Genomic DNA, 14,745 nt, shown 5'->3' on the forward strand with positions numbered 1-14,745 from the left:
CTCTGGCTTCTCCCCCACTCCCCACCCACCATTTTTTATTGTGTATGGGTTTTTCTGTTTCCATAAAAATCAACTGGGTTTTGGTAGGGGTTACATTGAATCTTTAGATCTCTTTGGGTAGTATACACATGTTAATAACATTAAGTCTTCCAGTCCATGAACATAAGACGTAATTCCATTTGTTTAAGTCGTCTTTAATTTCATTCAGCAATGTTTTATATGGTTTTCATTGTACAAGTCTTTCACTTTCTTGGTTAAGTTAATTTCTAAGTGTGTGTATGTATGTATGTATGTATGTATGTATGTATGTATGTATTTATTGGTGCTATTGTACTTGGAATTGTTTTTGTAATTTCCTTTTCAGGTTGTTCATTGTTATTGTATAGAAATGCAACTGATCCGAGTGTGTTAACTTTGTATGCTGCTACTTTGCTGAATTCATTTATTAGTTCTAATAGGACTTTTGTGGAATATTTAGGGATTTCCACATATAAGATCGTATTATCTGTGAGCAGAGATCATTTTACTTCTTCCTTTCCAATTGGGATAATTTTTATTTCTTTTTCTTGTCTAATTGCTTTGCGTAGAACTTCTAGTACTATATTAAGTAGGTCATCTAGGCTTTAGTAAAATTCCACTGAGTTAACCTCTGGTAAAACAGATTCTCTTAGGGATAACTTGATTAAGGAGAACAGAAAGTTCTGAGCTTATTTCAAAATGTCTACTCTTCCCTCACCTCTGCTAGAAGCATGAGGGGATTTTTCTCCAAAATTCATCCTGACCTGAGAATCTAGTAAGACTCCTGGAAGTAAAGCTTATTAAATTGTGGGTCCCTTCTAAGACTGCCCCCCACCCTTGGATTTTCTAACCCTCAAGCTAGTCCACACCTAGCCTCTGGCAAATCACCAAAGATAGCTTAAAGCACCCTCAATAATATTGGCTCCTAGTGTGGGCTTCTGCTCCCAATAAGCTGTGATTCTCTGTATCTACCTTTTGATTTCTCTGATTTTGGTGGCAGTAGATTGCCCTGGGACTTCAATTCTCTGAAGAATCTAAGAACAGTTACTGATTTGCAGTTTGGTTGGCTTCTATCATGTTGTGAGAATGGCAGTGACAACTTCGAAGTTCTTCATGTGTCAGACCAGGAACTGAAACCCCTTGTGTTCTAACTTATTGTGTTATGAAAATCTGATTATTAGTTCAATTATTTTCTTATATATAATAAAACCGGTTTTTTGTTCATGATATTACTTTTGAATCAATGATTCAAGGCTTCCTTCTAAATTTGAGTTGTGAATATGGAGCTTACTTACAAATGACCTGTCCTCACGTTGGGTCCCTTGGCTGGCAGATGCCAAGGGAGTGAAAGGGATTGCTCTGGACATGCATTTGGGTGGGACCACGTTCAAATACTAGCTCTGCACTTCTCTTGGGGTGACCCAACTTCTTCAAGCCTCACTTTTTTAATTTGTGAAACAGAAAAATGGGATAATAGTTTGAAGAACTCATGATTAATCATACCCTTCTTCCAATATGGATTTCTTTTTAATTCTTCATTTATTTTGAGAGAGACAGAGGGAGGGAGGGAGGAAGGGGGGAAGGGGCAGAGAGACCGGGAGAGAGAGGGAATCCCAAGTAGGCTCCGCACTGTCAGTGCAGAGTCCAATGCAGGGCTTAAACTCACAAACCATGAGATCACGGCCTGGGCCACAATCAAGAGTCGGATGCTTAATCAGCTGAGCCACCCAGGCGCCCCTGGGTTTTTAACCAATAAAGAAAAAAACATGAATTTTGTGATAATAAAATATGCTGTTTATGGTATTACTTAGTTGAGCAAAACCATTGACAAAGGATTCACGTGGACCATGTAAGAACTGTGTCCTAGCATGCTCTGAGAGTGGGCAGAGGAAACAGAAGTGTTCTTCCGAAACTGTTTCCTCCCAGTAAACACAGTAGAAAACCCCTTCCCTCAATGTCTGTGTTAATCTAAGGAACACAGTAACAACCACCTTGCCTCAACACCTGCCATAATTGCGAAAAGGAAAAAAGAAATATAAATGCAATAATAATGAAGATGACTGCCAGTGCTTTTGAACAGTTATCTACTCTATTCCAGGCACTGTACTAAATACCACACATGCTATACTTTCAGTAGCGCTATTAAAATTACATCCTGGCAACTCTTTTTTCAGAGGACGGATGTCTACAGGGATGAAATCATTTCCTCAGGTCATTCTGCTGGCACGTGGTTTAGCTCAAATGTCAGTTTATAGGTGTTTAGGCAAAAGGAGTCTTGAGAGCTCTAAGCAGAAGCTTGGAATCCTTCAAGGAGGAAGCTGTGAGCAGAGGGCCTAACACAGGAAAGACACTCAATAAATACTTTTGGAAGTGAAAGCATCTGTTGAATCAGTGACTGCTCTGCTCACTGTATTTAAATGCGCACTGACAGATACCCCACAACCAGGTAGCATGCCCTTTGAGGGGATGGAATAACTACTTCACTGAACCCATCCCTTGCAGGACTGAGTTCTTCTCTGTACTTGGTAAATATGAGACTTACTGATAAATACTAATATTTAGGAATTAAAGTAAAGGTTCTGGAAAGGAGGAAAAGAATAAAGTTGGTCAATTAAAGTAATGTGTGTGTGTGTGTGTGTGTGTGTGTGTGTGTGTGTGTGTAGACAGAATAACGAAAGCCCCTCTGCTCACAGCATGCCCAGAGAGATGAAGTCCATAAGAACATAGGGATGTAAGCTATAAGCACGGTTACCAGGGAAGCACAGTGTGTTTTAGGATCACATAGGAAGAAGCACCTGTCACAGACCCAGGCACTAAAAGGGAACCTTTCCAGAAAGGTGACATCGCATCTGAGGTCTAACAGGTGCATACGAGAAGGTGGGGAGGGGTAGGCATTCAAGCAAAGGTAGAGGAATGTACAAAGCCCAAAGCATAGACGTTAATTATCAGTGTTACTATTATGATCTCTTTGGTGGCGTGGGCTACAGAGTCAGTGAGACCCACATTCAAATCTTGGTTTTGTCACCTCGAGTTATGTGGCCTCGGGGAAGCCACCTGATCTGTCTGAATCTGTCTTGTGCTCTGCATCACACCTATATAAACTTGTAGAAATGTTATGGGAAGAAGACGAGTGGATGGTGAAACCTAGCACTGCGCCTGGCGTTTAAAAGCGCTACAATGCATTTCTCTTTCTGTTCTCTTTAACAAGTTTGGGTTTTTTCATTGTATGAATTCCAGAGTCTTCTGGACACCAGGTAACTCCCACAAACTAACATTTTCTGAAAGGTGTGAGATGCTGAGCAAATATTCTATACAATTACATGAGAACAACTAGCTGGCAGGCCATGCGGTGGGATCCCCCTGAGACATCATATGGCGGAGCACACTGTTAATTCCAGAAAGAACCTATAAAATAAATTTGCAAGATGGTAAAGTTCTATTATAAATCAGCACTGCAATTCGAGGCTTTTAACTCAAAATCTGCACAAAAATCACATGGCAGCTGACTCTGGACTCTTCTTGAAAATGCATTTTCTGTATCTAGGAGAAAAAAATAGCTCTAAAATATTTTTGGTTCAACCCTTCAGAAGGGGGCCAGTCGTGGGTCAACCCCATCCAACTGGAATTTGAATCCACACTTTCCCTCAACTCCTTTTAGGTCCATGAGTAAATTGTATTATGTTTGACACAAAATCAGTATCTGTCATGCACTCTTAGGCAAATGATAATTTTCTCCTGAAAACTATTTCCTTAGTGATGGTAAATCTTCAACTGCTGTTGACAGATTCAATTTTTGCAAAGCACCAAAAAGTCTAGAAGGTGCGGGGGAAGTATAATTCAGCTTAGCAGATATTATTGAGCACTTACTACCTGTCAGTTGCTTGTTTGTCCTCAGGTTCAACCCCCTCCCACCCCATGTCTTCCAACAAACCCTCCATGTTTAACTCTATGAGTTAAATTCAACCCATAAAAATCATGTTAGGAGAAAGGAACATTAAGAATTATGGAGTAGACATGATTGGTGCCCCATTCAGATCCCTGGGGGGGGCCTTTTAAGTTTGGGGTGCCCATCTCCCACTACTGAGCGTGCTCCTGGGGCAGGTTCACATTTCCCATTTTCTCCCTGGGACTGCCCTCCCCCCCACCCCCGCCCTCCCCACAGCTAGGACTACCTCACCTGGAATTGGCTCAGAGTCAGAGAACACTCTGGAACGCTTATCCAAGCACTGACTTGTGTAGGGTGTACAAAAGCCCATCCTCATGCCTCAAGGCAGGACAAACACCAAGATGCAATTTGTATTCCAAAGTTCCCTGCAGCATCTGGCTGACATTAGACCTTACCCAGAACCCCGTCCCTGCTTAATCCCTGCCTTTCTCCATTACAGTCCCCTGGCCATCCAGATCTCTCCTGGGAGCCTCTCTTAGTGCATGCCTTGCACACAATCCCCTGTGTCAGCCTCTGCCTCTAGAGAACCCAGGCTAGGACAACAGGAGAAGCCCTTCCCGCTCTGCTTCTGACAAACTCTTGTCAGTGGTTCTGGCTCTTTCCTTATGTCAGCTCTTACCCTAGTCACTTGCACTGGTTCCAACTCCCTCCCGGTCGTTCCAGATCCTGCGAGGTGACTCTGTTCTCCATGCCCTCAGTCACCTTCTTCAGGTCTCCTCTATTGCAGGCAACCTCACCTGCTCAGCTCTGGCTGAACCCTTGGGAGCCCCCTCTTCCGACGCCCTGACTCCCTTGCACAGGGCCAGCTACGGGGCTCCGGGAGCACTGTCACTCACGGTCCCTTCAGCCCCAGGGTGGCAGCTTTCTGCGCTTGTTAATTTCTGCGTTGCCTCACCTTTCCCTGCTGTCTGCTCTTCCAACACCTCTGTAATTAGTTCCCTGCATTAGATTCCTGAGCCACCTGGCATGGATTCTCTGTTCCTGGCTGGATACTGACTGCCACGCGAAAATCCTGGCATCGTACTGAAGGCAGAAGACAGAACAAGAAGACTTTGCTTCGCCCTCGGGTTGCTCATAGGCATTAACCTGACCCTTACAACACAGGCAAGCCCTGCTCTGATGGAGGGTCTATGGTAGGAGTGTGGGGAGACGGCACACAAGCACCTGGTTGTGCAATGGACACTTGGCAGGGAAAGAAAGAGCCCCCTGGGAGGGGACTCTGGAGCTGAATGAAAGGATAGAGACTACGCAGGATTGCAGCCATAGGTTTTTGGTGTTTTCCTCCCCCTGCTCCAAGCCAATTTTCTTCTTTAATGATAACAGAAAGGTGTGCTGATCCTACTTCAGCCCCTCTCTTTACTCCCTCGTCTGGCTGGTGGCTAGTCAATTAAACTTGCGGCTGTCCAGCACAGGGACGTGTGGAGACTGGGTTCAGGATAGTGAGCAGGTGCTCTGGGAGACACCAGGGAAGACGGAGATGGACGCGGGCATGTCCTGATGCACACTGCCGGGGTGGGGGGGGGAGGGGGAGGGTAAGGTAATGGGGTTGGAGAAAACATTTCCAGCGCAGGTCATTCCTGGCATAGCCAGTCTTTCCCCCTCCCTAACCTGGGCTTTCCAGTCTATACAAGGAGTGGTTTTCTCTAGCGTTCTCAGAGTGTTGTCTATGGCCGGGCAGTATCAGGGTCATCCAGGAGCCTGTTAGATGCGCACATCCTCGCGCTCCTCCCGGGCCCAGTGAATTTTTTGGCCCAGTGAATTTATTGCTTGGGTGCCCTCAGTCTGGGCTTTAACAAGACGCCTGCCGGCTTTTGAGACGCACCGCTCCAGATGACCTCGAGGTCTTTTCTTGTTCTAGGGGCCTGATGAAGCCACACTCTGCATCTGACATGGGAAAGGAACAGAGCCACACCACGGCCCCGGAGGGCCTCACAGGGATAAGCGCTCGCTGTGTGGCTGGTGCACGGGTCTCTGCTGTATCGCTTTATTCGGTCCTAACGAGTCCTCCCCTTTAGCACTCCTATTTATGGCGCTTTTAAACTCTCCTAGTTTCTCCTTTCAATTTTCTGATTCTTGCTTCCTGGATCCCACCCAAAGACTTGTTTCTTTGTCGCTGCTCAAGTTCTGTTTTTCCCAAGTTTTCTGGCCTCTGGTCTCTCCCCGGCTCAACAACCGGAATTTCAGTGAAGGCCCTGAGCCTCCCCAAACCAGGGTAGCAGCCTCCCTGGCCTCTCCCAAGAGGCCCACATGGCCACCCTGCCCACTGTGTCCACGGGGAGCTTCTAAGTGCAGATCTGAGGCGTCCAGGTCCTGCCAAAATACTTCTGCGGCTCGCTAAAACCACAGAGGACGTCAGGCTGCTCCCATGTACGTGAATTACGATGTCTGAGGTCTGATCTGTCTGTGCTCCTGCCTCCTCCTCTGTCACCTCCTGTCACACACAACGTGTCCCCCGCGGTTACTCCAGCCCCTCTCACTTTTGGCCTGTGTGCTTCCCTGTCACTTTCTTTCCGGCAATAATGGGGAATGCATCCACCTGTTCCATTTCCCATGTGAGGAAGACTAGCTAATTGCCCATCAGACAAATTTCCGTTCCTCCTAGAAAAAAGGCAAGATTATATTTGCCAGTCTTCCTTGCAGTTAGGTTAGGCCACAGACTCACCAGAACGTGCGTGGAACCCATAAGCCTCTGGCAGGCCTCTACACCCTCTCTCTTCACCCACCTGCCGACAAATGTGTAGGATTTAGCGAAGTATGAGGCATGAGAGACCCAGGAGATGGAAGGAGCCTGAATCCATGAGTGACTCTATAGAACAGAGCCCTTCCTCACGCCACACCCCGTGCTCACCTTCAGTGGACCCTCGCATGCATGAGGAATCAGGTGCCGTTCATTTGTGATGCACGTGGGAAAATATCAAATAAAAACCAGAAGCTTGTTGCATTTGTGAGCCATCCCTACGTCGAGATTTCATAACCAGACAACCCAGAACTCCAAGGCTTACAAGCACTTTTATTCCCATGCTTGTGGATCCGCGGGCCAACCACAGTTTGGCTCACGTGGGCTGGTCTCTGCTCGGCTGAGCTGCTTTGGGCAGCAGGCCTGGCTCCAGACTCGGGTTTAGGTCTGCTCCGCCTGTCCCCATCCCGGGGCCCAGGTTGAAGGGACAGGAGCTTCCTAGGCATGCACCTCTCAAGGGATATCACTGGAGTCCAGGAGCTCAGCCAAACTGTGCCAGTACTTTCAATAGGATTTATATCATCTGCCCTTATGAAATCTTCTCAGGGGCGCCTGGGTGGCTCAGTCGGCAGAGCATCCAACTTCAGCTCAGGTCATGAGCTCACAGTTGGTGAGTTCAAGCCCCGTGTCGGGATCTGTGCTGACAGCATGGAGACTGCTTGGGATCCTCTCTCTCCCTCTCTCTCTGCCTCTCCCCGACTTGCACTCGCTTGCTTTCAAAATAAATTTTTTAAACTTCATACAAATAAATAAATCCGCTCACTTTCTATCGTCTAAGCAAAAGTTAGTGAAGCAGGAGAATACAATCCACCCCAAAGGTGGGAGGAAGTGACATGTGCTGGAAAAAAATAATCTGATAAAAGATGTGGAAACTCACAGAACTGTCACTGGCACAGCCCCTGGTCTGAAGCACTCAGGTTCTTCCTACGAGTGCCACTGGTCTCACCCTCTCCCCATCCTGAAGGAAAGAATTCGATGCATTCCCCTCCTTCCTAGGTTCTGCTTTTCTTTAATTTCTCCAACCTCCCCAGCACCCATGTGACATGAATTACGAAGGGTATCCTAAGCATAACAAGCTCTCATGCTCTGCTATAGATAAGGAAGTTTATGACCCCCCCCCATGTCACCATGGCCCCTAAAGCATGCTGAACTAATTCTAAGCCTACCCATTTCTCTCCTACACGATAAAGTGCATTCATAATACAAGTGTAGGAATTCAAGTCCATATAAAAAATGTCCATTCTAAACATTTGTATCGTAATAGTAGTAGATGATTCCTAACACCTCTCGTAACTGGTATATGCACATCAGGGTACTTTCTCACATTAGCATGTGTAAGTTGCACTGACCCTGTTCTCTAGAAAGATCTCTTTTTCACTGAAGGAAGTCCAACTGCACATTCAGAGAAGGATGGAAGTTGAATCAGAGTCTCGCAGGAGCCCAGTTATCCTATAATAATTCCTATCTTAGCGGGCTCCTGACATGCATGCAAGTCGACTGAGCAGAGATGGCTAAGTGCCACATCAATACTTGTTTTTACTTACCCTATGGTAGTTAAAATGTTAGCTGGTCCCATGGTTACCCAGCTTGTTGTAGTAAGGGTTCTCCAGAGAAACAGAACCAATAGTTGATAGATGATTGATGGAGAGCTAGATGGATAGCTAGATGATAGACAGAGATGATAGGTAGATGATAGATAGATGATAGAGAGAGAGATAGATCTAGAAAGAGATTGATCATAGGGTATTGCCTCATACAATTATGCAGGCTGAAAAGCCCCATGATCTGCCATATACAAGCTGGAAATCCAGGGAAGCTGACGGTGTAGATTTCAGACCTGTGCAAAGGGCCTGAGGACCAGGAACATCAAGGGCAGAAGATCAATATCCTAAATAAGGGGTCAGACAATGAGAGAGAATGAATCCAACCTTTCTCCCCCTTATTATTCTCCTCGGGTTCTCAGTGGATTGGATGGTGCCCACCCACCCTGGGGAGACCAATCTGCTTTACTCAGTCCACCAATGTAAATGCTAATCTCTTCCAGAAACACTGTCACAGACGCACCCAGAAATAACATTTCATCAGATATCCCGCGGCCCTGCCAACTTGACACATAAGGCTAACCATCACACAATTCAAGATAATCTTTCTCCACCTCTCTCGAGGCTAGCTCCTGGCCCCTGGGAGGAGAAGCTCCTTCTCTTCCCCATCCACAGGCATATGGGGATAGCGTGGCGAGAGCTGGAGCAGCCATCTTGGATCCAGAAAAACAAAACTGTGTTGGGAAGGCAGAACAGCAAGATAAAAGTAGCCCAGGTCCTCAGTGCCACAGAACCGCTGTATCATCCCTATCCTCTTCCTGTTCAGGTTGTTGTAGGAGACAAAAGTAAACATCTCTCTAACGTAAACCACTCTTCAACTATCTGGTCTTTCTTACCGCAGCCAGAACCTGTATCTTAAATAATATACCTTTGTGTCTATTTATTCATGTTCAAGTACTTTGTATTCTCCCTGAATATGAGCATTGGCCCTTTCATTTGACATTCAGTGAAAAAATATTGGGCAGCAAACACAGGCAAGGCACTGAGCTACGTGCTTAAGAGGCAAGGGTGTCTACACCAGATTCTGTCTCCCAACCCTCCTTATACCAGGCTTACCTGAGCTTTAGCCATGTCACTAATCCCAACACACTTAGCACATACTCTCTCTTTGGTCTGGGATGCCTGCCTTCCCCCCTTTAGCCTGAAGACCTCCTACTCACCCTTTAAGTGCCTACATCTAGGAAGATTTCCTCCATTGCCAGAATGGAGTGCTTTGCTTTTTGAACTTCTCCAACACTTTTTTTTTTCTGTAGAACATTATAGAATTTTCCAAGTTTGACAACTCCGCCAAAATACCAGGTTTTCAAAGGAGGAGACGCTGCCTCCATTCCGTGCTCAACAAATATTGACTGAGCTCTTGGCATGCCCCACGCCTCGCACTAAACATTGGTGATGAGCCAAAACAGACAGAATTCCTATTCTCATGGGGCTGATGGCTTAACAGATGGAATAGTAATTGAATGAGCACACAGGGGAAACATCTAACACTGATCGGTGTTGGAAAGAAGAGGCTCTGATTTTAAGAGAAGTCATCTAATATGGTCAGAGATTAAGTACACAGGAGGCCCCCCTTCGAGTGTCATGCTTGAGCTGACTCTGAGGGCTCTAATTCATCTCTGGGCCATGACGGGTATCTAGGAGGGCGCCTGACACATGGTAGCTGCTCCTCAAATATTAGTTGAAGGAAGTAATAACAGGCTGTTGATGAATGTTTTAGGTCACAATTACATTTTCATGGCGTCACACAGCCTATTTTATTATTTCTCGCAATAATAAAATCTATTCTATGATTAGTATTCTCATTTAATAGATGAAGAAACAGAAGCAAGAGAAGTTATATAATTTTTCCAGGGCTACACAACCAGGAAAGGGTAGAGCTGGGACTGGAAGCCAAGCAGCCCCGTGGGCATCTCAGCTATTAGCTACCACATCACTGTGCACCTGTTTCAGACCAGCTGTTCTGCTTTGCATTATTTCATCTCATACCTGGGAGAGGTAGGTACTGTGTTTTTGTTTTTCTCTTCTTGTGATGCCAGAATTGGAATCGAGGGATACAAGTCCCTCCACTCAAAACAATAAGGTCAAGAATAGCGTCAAGCTTGGCCTCCCACAAAAGAACCGCATTCTCTCCACAGCACCAAACTGCCCGCTGGTGACTCAGATGGTGACACTGCTGGCCAAGAGTTTATGGGAGAGGAAGAGGAGGAGAACAAGGGGGAGGGGAAGAGGAGGGCCACAGGCCTCTGTTTAGATCCTCTACCCTTTTCTTGGGACTTGGATCTGGGCTGTTAGACTAATGCAGAAGTGAAAGGCAATCAGCCCTTCACCAACACCCTGGAGCCACTCCGTTTCTTTATTGCTCTCTACCTTTGCCATGTCACTTTGCATTTGTAAAAAGCCTCGCAATCACTTGTAGTACTGCCTGATTACAAGCTCAGTCTATTTTCCTATGCAAATAGGACGCTGCCCATAGTATGAAAATGTTATAGAGAATTACTTATACTCAGTGGAATTTCTTCAAGAAAAATTACAAGTTGCATCTTCAGATCTTAAATCGGGGTGTTCCCTCCCCCCCAGATGGATGGAAATAATATTGAGCTATTGTTAAACGCTCTAAAAGGTGTGTGAGCAGGGAACCGACCAGAGGGGGGGTCGGGGGGGCTGTCGCTGAAATCTGTGCTGGCTCAGCTACTGGGCTGCAAGATGTAAAGTATCGAGACCTAGCTGTCTGTGCACATTCCATACCAATCATGTTAATTGGAAACTGAAAAGAGGAAGTGGTGACAATCAACACATTTATCACCCTGAGGGCTGAGCATTTCATAAATTTAATCCAGCAAAGGAACTGGAAAATAAGATTGATGCCTGTAAGAATCAGGGCCGGGGAAAGGGGCCCCTCTAAACAACCGTTTGCAGCCATATGGCTGGGAGTGTTGGAACATATTTTATTTGAAGCTATTATAAATATGAAAAGGCGGCTTCCTCCTGGCCCCTGGCTGAAGTATTGTAGCTTTTTTTTTTTTATGGTCTTTATAAAATAAAAGCAATAAAGGACACAAACAGGGTAGTTAAGTTTAATGGTGGTAAAAACCAGACACCTGAATATATGTAATTTATTTTCCTAAAAACTCGCCGGATTGAGGCTGCTATTAATTAACATGGAAATGTACTGCGGAGCCAAGGTTGCGTGAGGTTTGTTATCTTGGCCCCTTTATAAAACGGAAAAACAACACAACCAGAAGAATCTTTGTCACGTCATCATAAAAGGAGGTGGAGGAAAGTCATCCAAATAGCGTGGAGGCTTCATCCGGAAACAAAATTCCGTAAGATCCCAGCTCTGTGGAATTTGGCAGGAGTTTTCCCTGATCACGGGCGGGGGGTGGGGTGGGCAGTGTGGGGCAGGAGGACCGCACACTAGTTGAGGACCCACTATGGCCAGGCACAGGGCTTTGCCCTTCACATATGGCCGCCACTTGTGATTGATTATTCTCGGTTTTCAGACAAGGACACGGGGACTCAGATCAGGTAAGAGCCTTGGCCCAAGGGATCCCTCATTAAAGGAAGGGTCAAGAGCAAATGCAGGTGTTATAACTGCAAGGCCTGTATTTGACCAGCGGTTGGTTGTTTCTCAACACATAGGCCACATTCCATGACCTACTATATTTTGTTTGCGTCTCGGCTGCCAAATAGCCCATTTAGCTGGTTACTGGAACATCAAGGAGGCAGAGTCTGGAAATGAGCAAATTACTCTAACTTCTCTGAAGCCTTCATTTACCTGTCTGTGGAAAGAGTAGAGTTCTCCACTTACCGCTTGTTTTATTTGGACTATTCATCACCGCTGGCCTGGGTGGGATCAGTCAATAAAACTCAACTGAACAACCACAGTATCTACAGTAAGCTATTGCTCAATAAATATTTAAAGAAGAATGTGGCCAGAGCGAAACAGATTGTTAAAACTGATCTGATCAAACCACATGATATCCGCATATTTTGAGAAAGATAACCCTTAATCAGTTGCTTGCTATTTTTCCCTTTCTTCCCTTCCTTCCTCCCTTCCTCTTTCCCTGCTTTCTCCCTCTCCTCCTCTTTCCCTTCCGTCTTTTTTTTTTTTTAAGAGGGGAAACACATTCATTGGCTTTACGAGTATGGTGTGATAGAAAGAACCAGGTTCTGTTTTGGGGAAGAGACGGTCAGACCTCACCTTTGTTATTTGTTGACTGTGTATGTATCTTTGAGCAAGTGACTTCACCTCTACACTCCCAGGTTTGTTGTATGTAAAGCAAAATATGACACGGGGGCGTTAAGTGTCTGACTTTGGCTCAGGTCATGATCTCACAGTTTGTGAGGTGGAGCCTTGCGTCAGGCTCTGTGCTGACAGTGTAGAGCCTGCTTGGGATTCTCTCTCTCTCTCTCTCTCTCTCTCTCTCTTTCTCTCTCTCTCAATCTCTCAAAATAAATAAATTAAAAAAAAAACCCACAACAGTACAACCTGACTTTCTGGAGGGTTCAGATGAGAGAAACACAGGAGACTGTCTGGAGCCCTGCCAAGTCAGCAACGCTCACTCCATAAATGCCAGTTCCTTTCCTTCGGTGCCCTCTCAACTCTTAGGACATAATTGTATCTTCTGAAGTTCTGAAGAACAATAAACTGGCTTCACACCGTGTCATTTCACCTGGTCTTCACCCCAAACTTGTGACGTTAGCAGGACAGGGCTGGTCTCCCCTCGTGCACACCCTGATGAGCACAGCAAGGTACAAGCAGGTGAAACGCCCTGAGGCCACCCAGCCGGTAGAGGGCGCAGCCTAGGCTCCTCTTGGAACCCATGTCCTGGGGTGGCAGGTCCGCTCACTGCCATCGCCCCACATTCGCTCAGATTGAGGAAATAGTAACAAACAATGCTACAGATTGAAGGGACAGTGCACTGCCTGCTAAGGTAGCAGTTCGGGAGCAGATGGGTGGCCATCACTTGGTATTAAACTCTGATTGGCCAAAAGGTGTCTTCCTTTAGAAAGCAGAATTTCTCTCCAAAAAGAGGCAGAGGAAACGTTGCCATGATTAACAAGGTGCCAACATGCTGGCCGATAATTCAGAGAGTCAGCAAACACAGCTAACAGCTGGCCTGAAAACAGTGGGAAAACAATTTATGGGCCTTTGCTCAAGTCAGAAAAAGGATGCAAAGTCCTGGCATAATAAGCATATTTTTTACTTGCTTTGTCCTAAGAGAAATCTTACCCGAGATTAAGAGGTTTGTTTCCTTTGATGCTCCTACATCCTGATTAGAGAACATAAACTCTTCTGTGATTACGTCTACCATCCAGTGGAGAGGAGACAAGGCCACACTGTCCTGCCGTCGTAAATATCGGTGCCGTAATAAACCAACTCTGTATTGATGTCCACTGGTTCAAAGGGCCCGGGAACCCAATTGAACATTTCAGATGGATGATAATGTAACTTCTGGTCAAGCTGATTATTAGGTAATCACTGGAGCTGAATTACAAAGGGGAGATGAAGAAGAAGGGAGGGAAGGAGGAATAATTTATATACTAGAAGGAAGAAAGAGTGCATGAGGAGGAGGAAAGAGAGAGAGGGGGCCAGAGCAAGGGTGAGAATCGAGGAAATAGAGCGGATAGCAGCCCCCAGTTATGAAGCATTTATTAAGCACCAGGCAAGCTGTCCGGGACCACACACACATTTTCTCATGTAATATTAAGAACAGAATTTTGAGTAGGAACAATTACTTTAGACAGAAGGAAATGGGCACAAACAGATGAAATCATGTAACTAAGGTCAACCAACCACTAATTGGAGGAACCAGGATTCTAATCCAGGAGGGAGGAGAAGAGGAAGAAAAGGGGAGGAGGGAGGGAAATTAGTTGTGGAAGAGTGGCTGACAGAGACCATCAGCTTCTGTGTTGGAAAATTAGTGTCTTTTTCATCATAGGCAAATGGGCATAAACAAAGAGGCACTTTTGGATTGTGCCAAGCTCAGCTTTCCGCCCCAGAAAGTACAAACTCCCATTAGAAGTGGGTCTGGGCTGGAAATTCAGGCCCGCTAATAGGGATGAAGAACATCAGCTTGATGGGCCGATTTGTTAGGAGGGGTCACTGTTTGGTAGTTCAAAGAGTGTGGAGGGATTTTATAAGCCACCACAGCCCGGGGCTAGAAAAGAAAACTCCAGGGAGCAGGGACAGTTCCACCACCCATTTGGTCCGAAGAGCTAGGAATGTATCAAAGTTCTAAGTAATCACCCTTTCATTGGGCTGAACGAAAGAGGAACTAAATAGCACGATCATATTGGAATCACAGTAGATGCATTTATCTTATGTTATTTTGTTTTTTTGCTAAAAATAAATAGGAATACAAGGACCAAACGCGATAGGACTACATAAAAGTATCTCAGACTTTTGATGGCCCAAAGACAAAAACATTAGTAGAAGCAAA

The sequence above is a fragment of the Felis catus genome, chromosome F2 (assembly GCF_018350175.1).
Source record: "Felis catus isolate Fca126 chromosome F2, F.catus_Fca126_mat1.0, whole genome shotgun sequence".
Taxonomy (NCBI): domain Eukaryota; kingdom Metazoa; phylum Chordata; class Mammalia; order Carnivora; family Felidae; genus Felis; species Felis catus.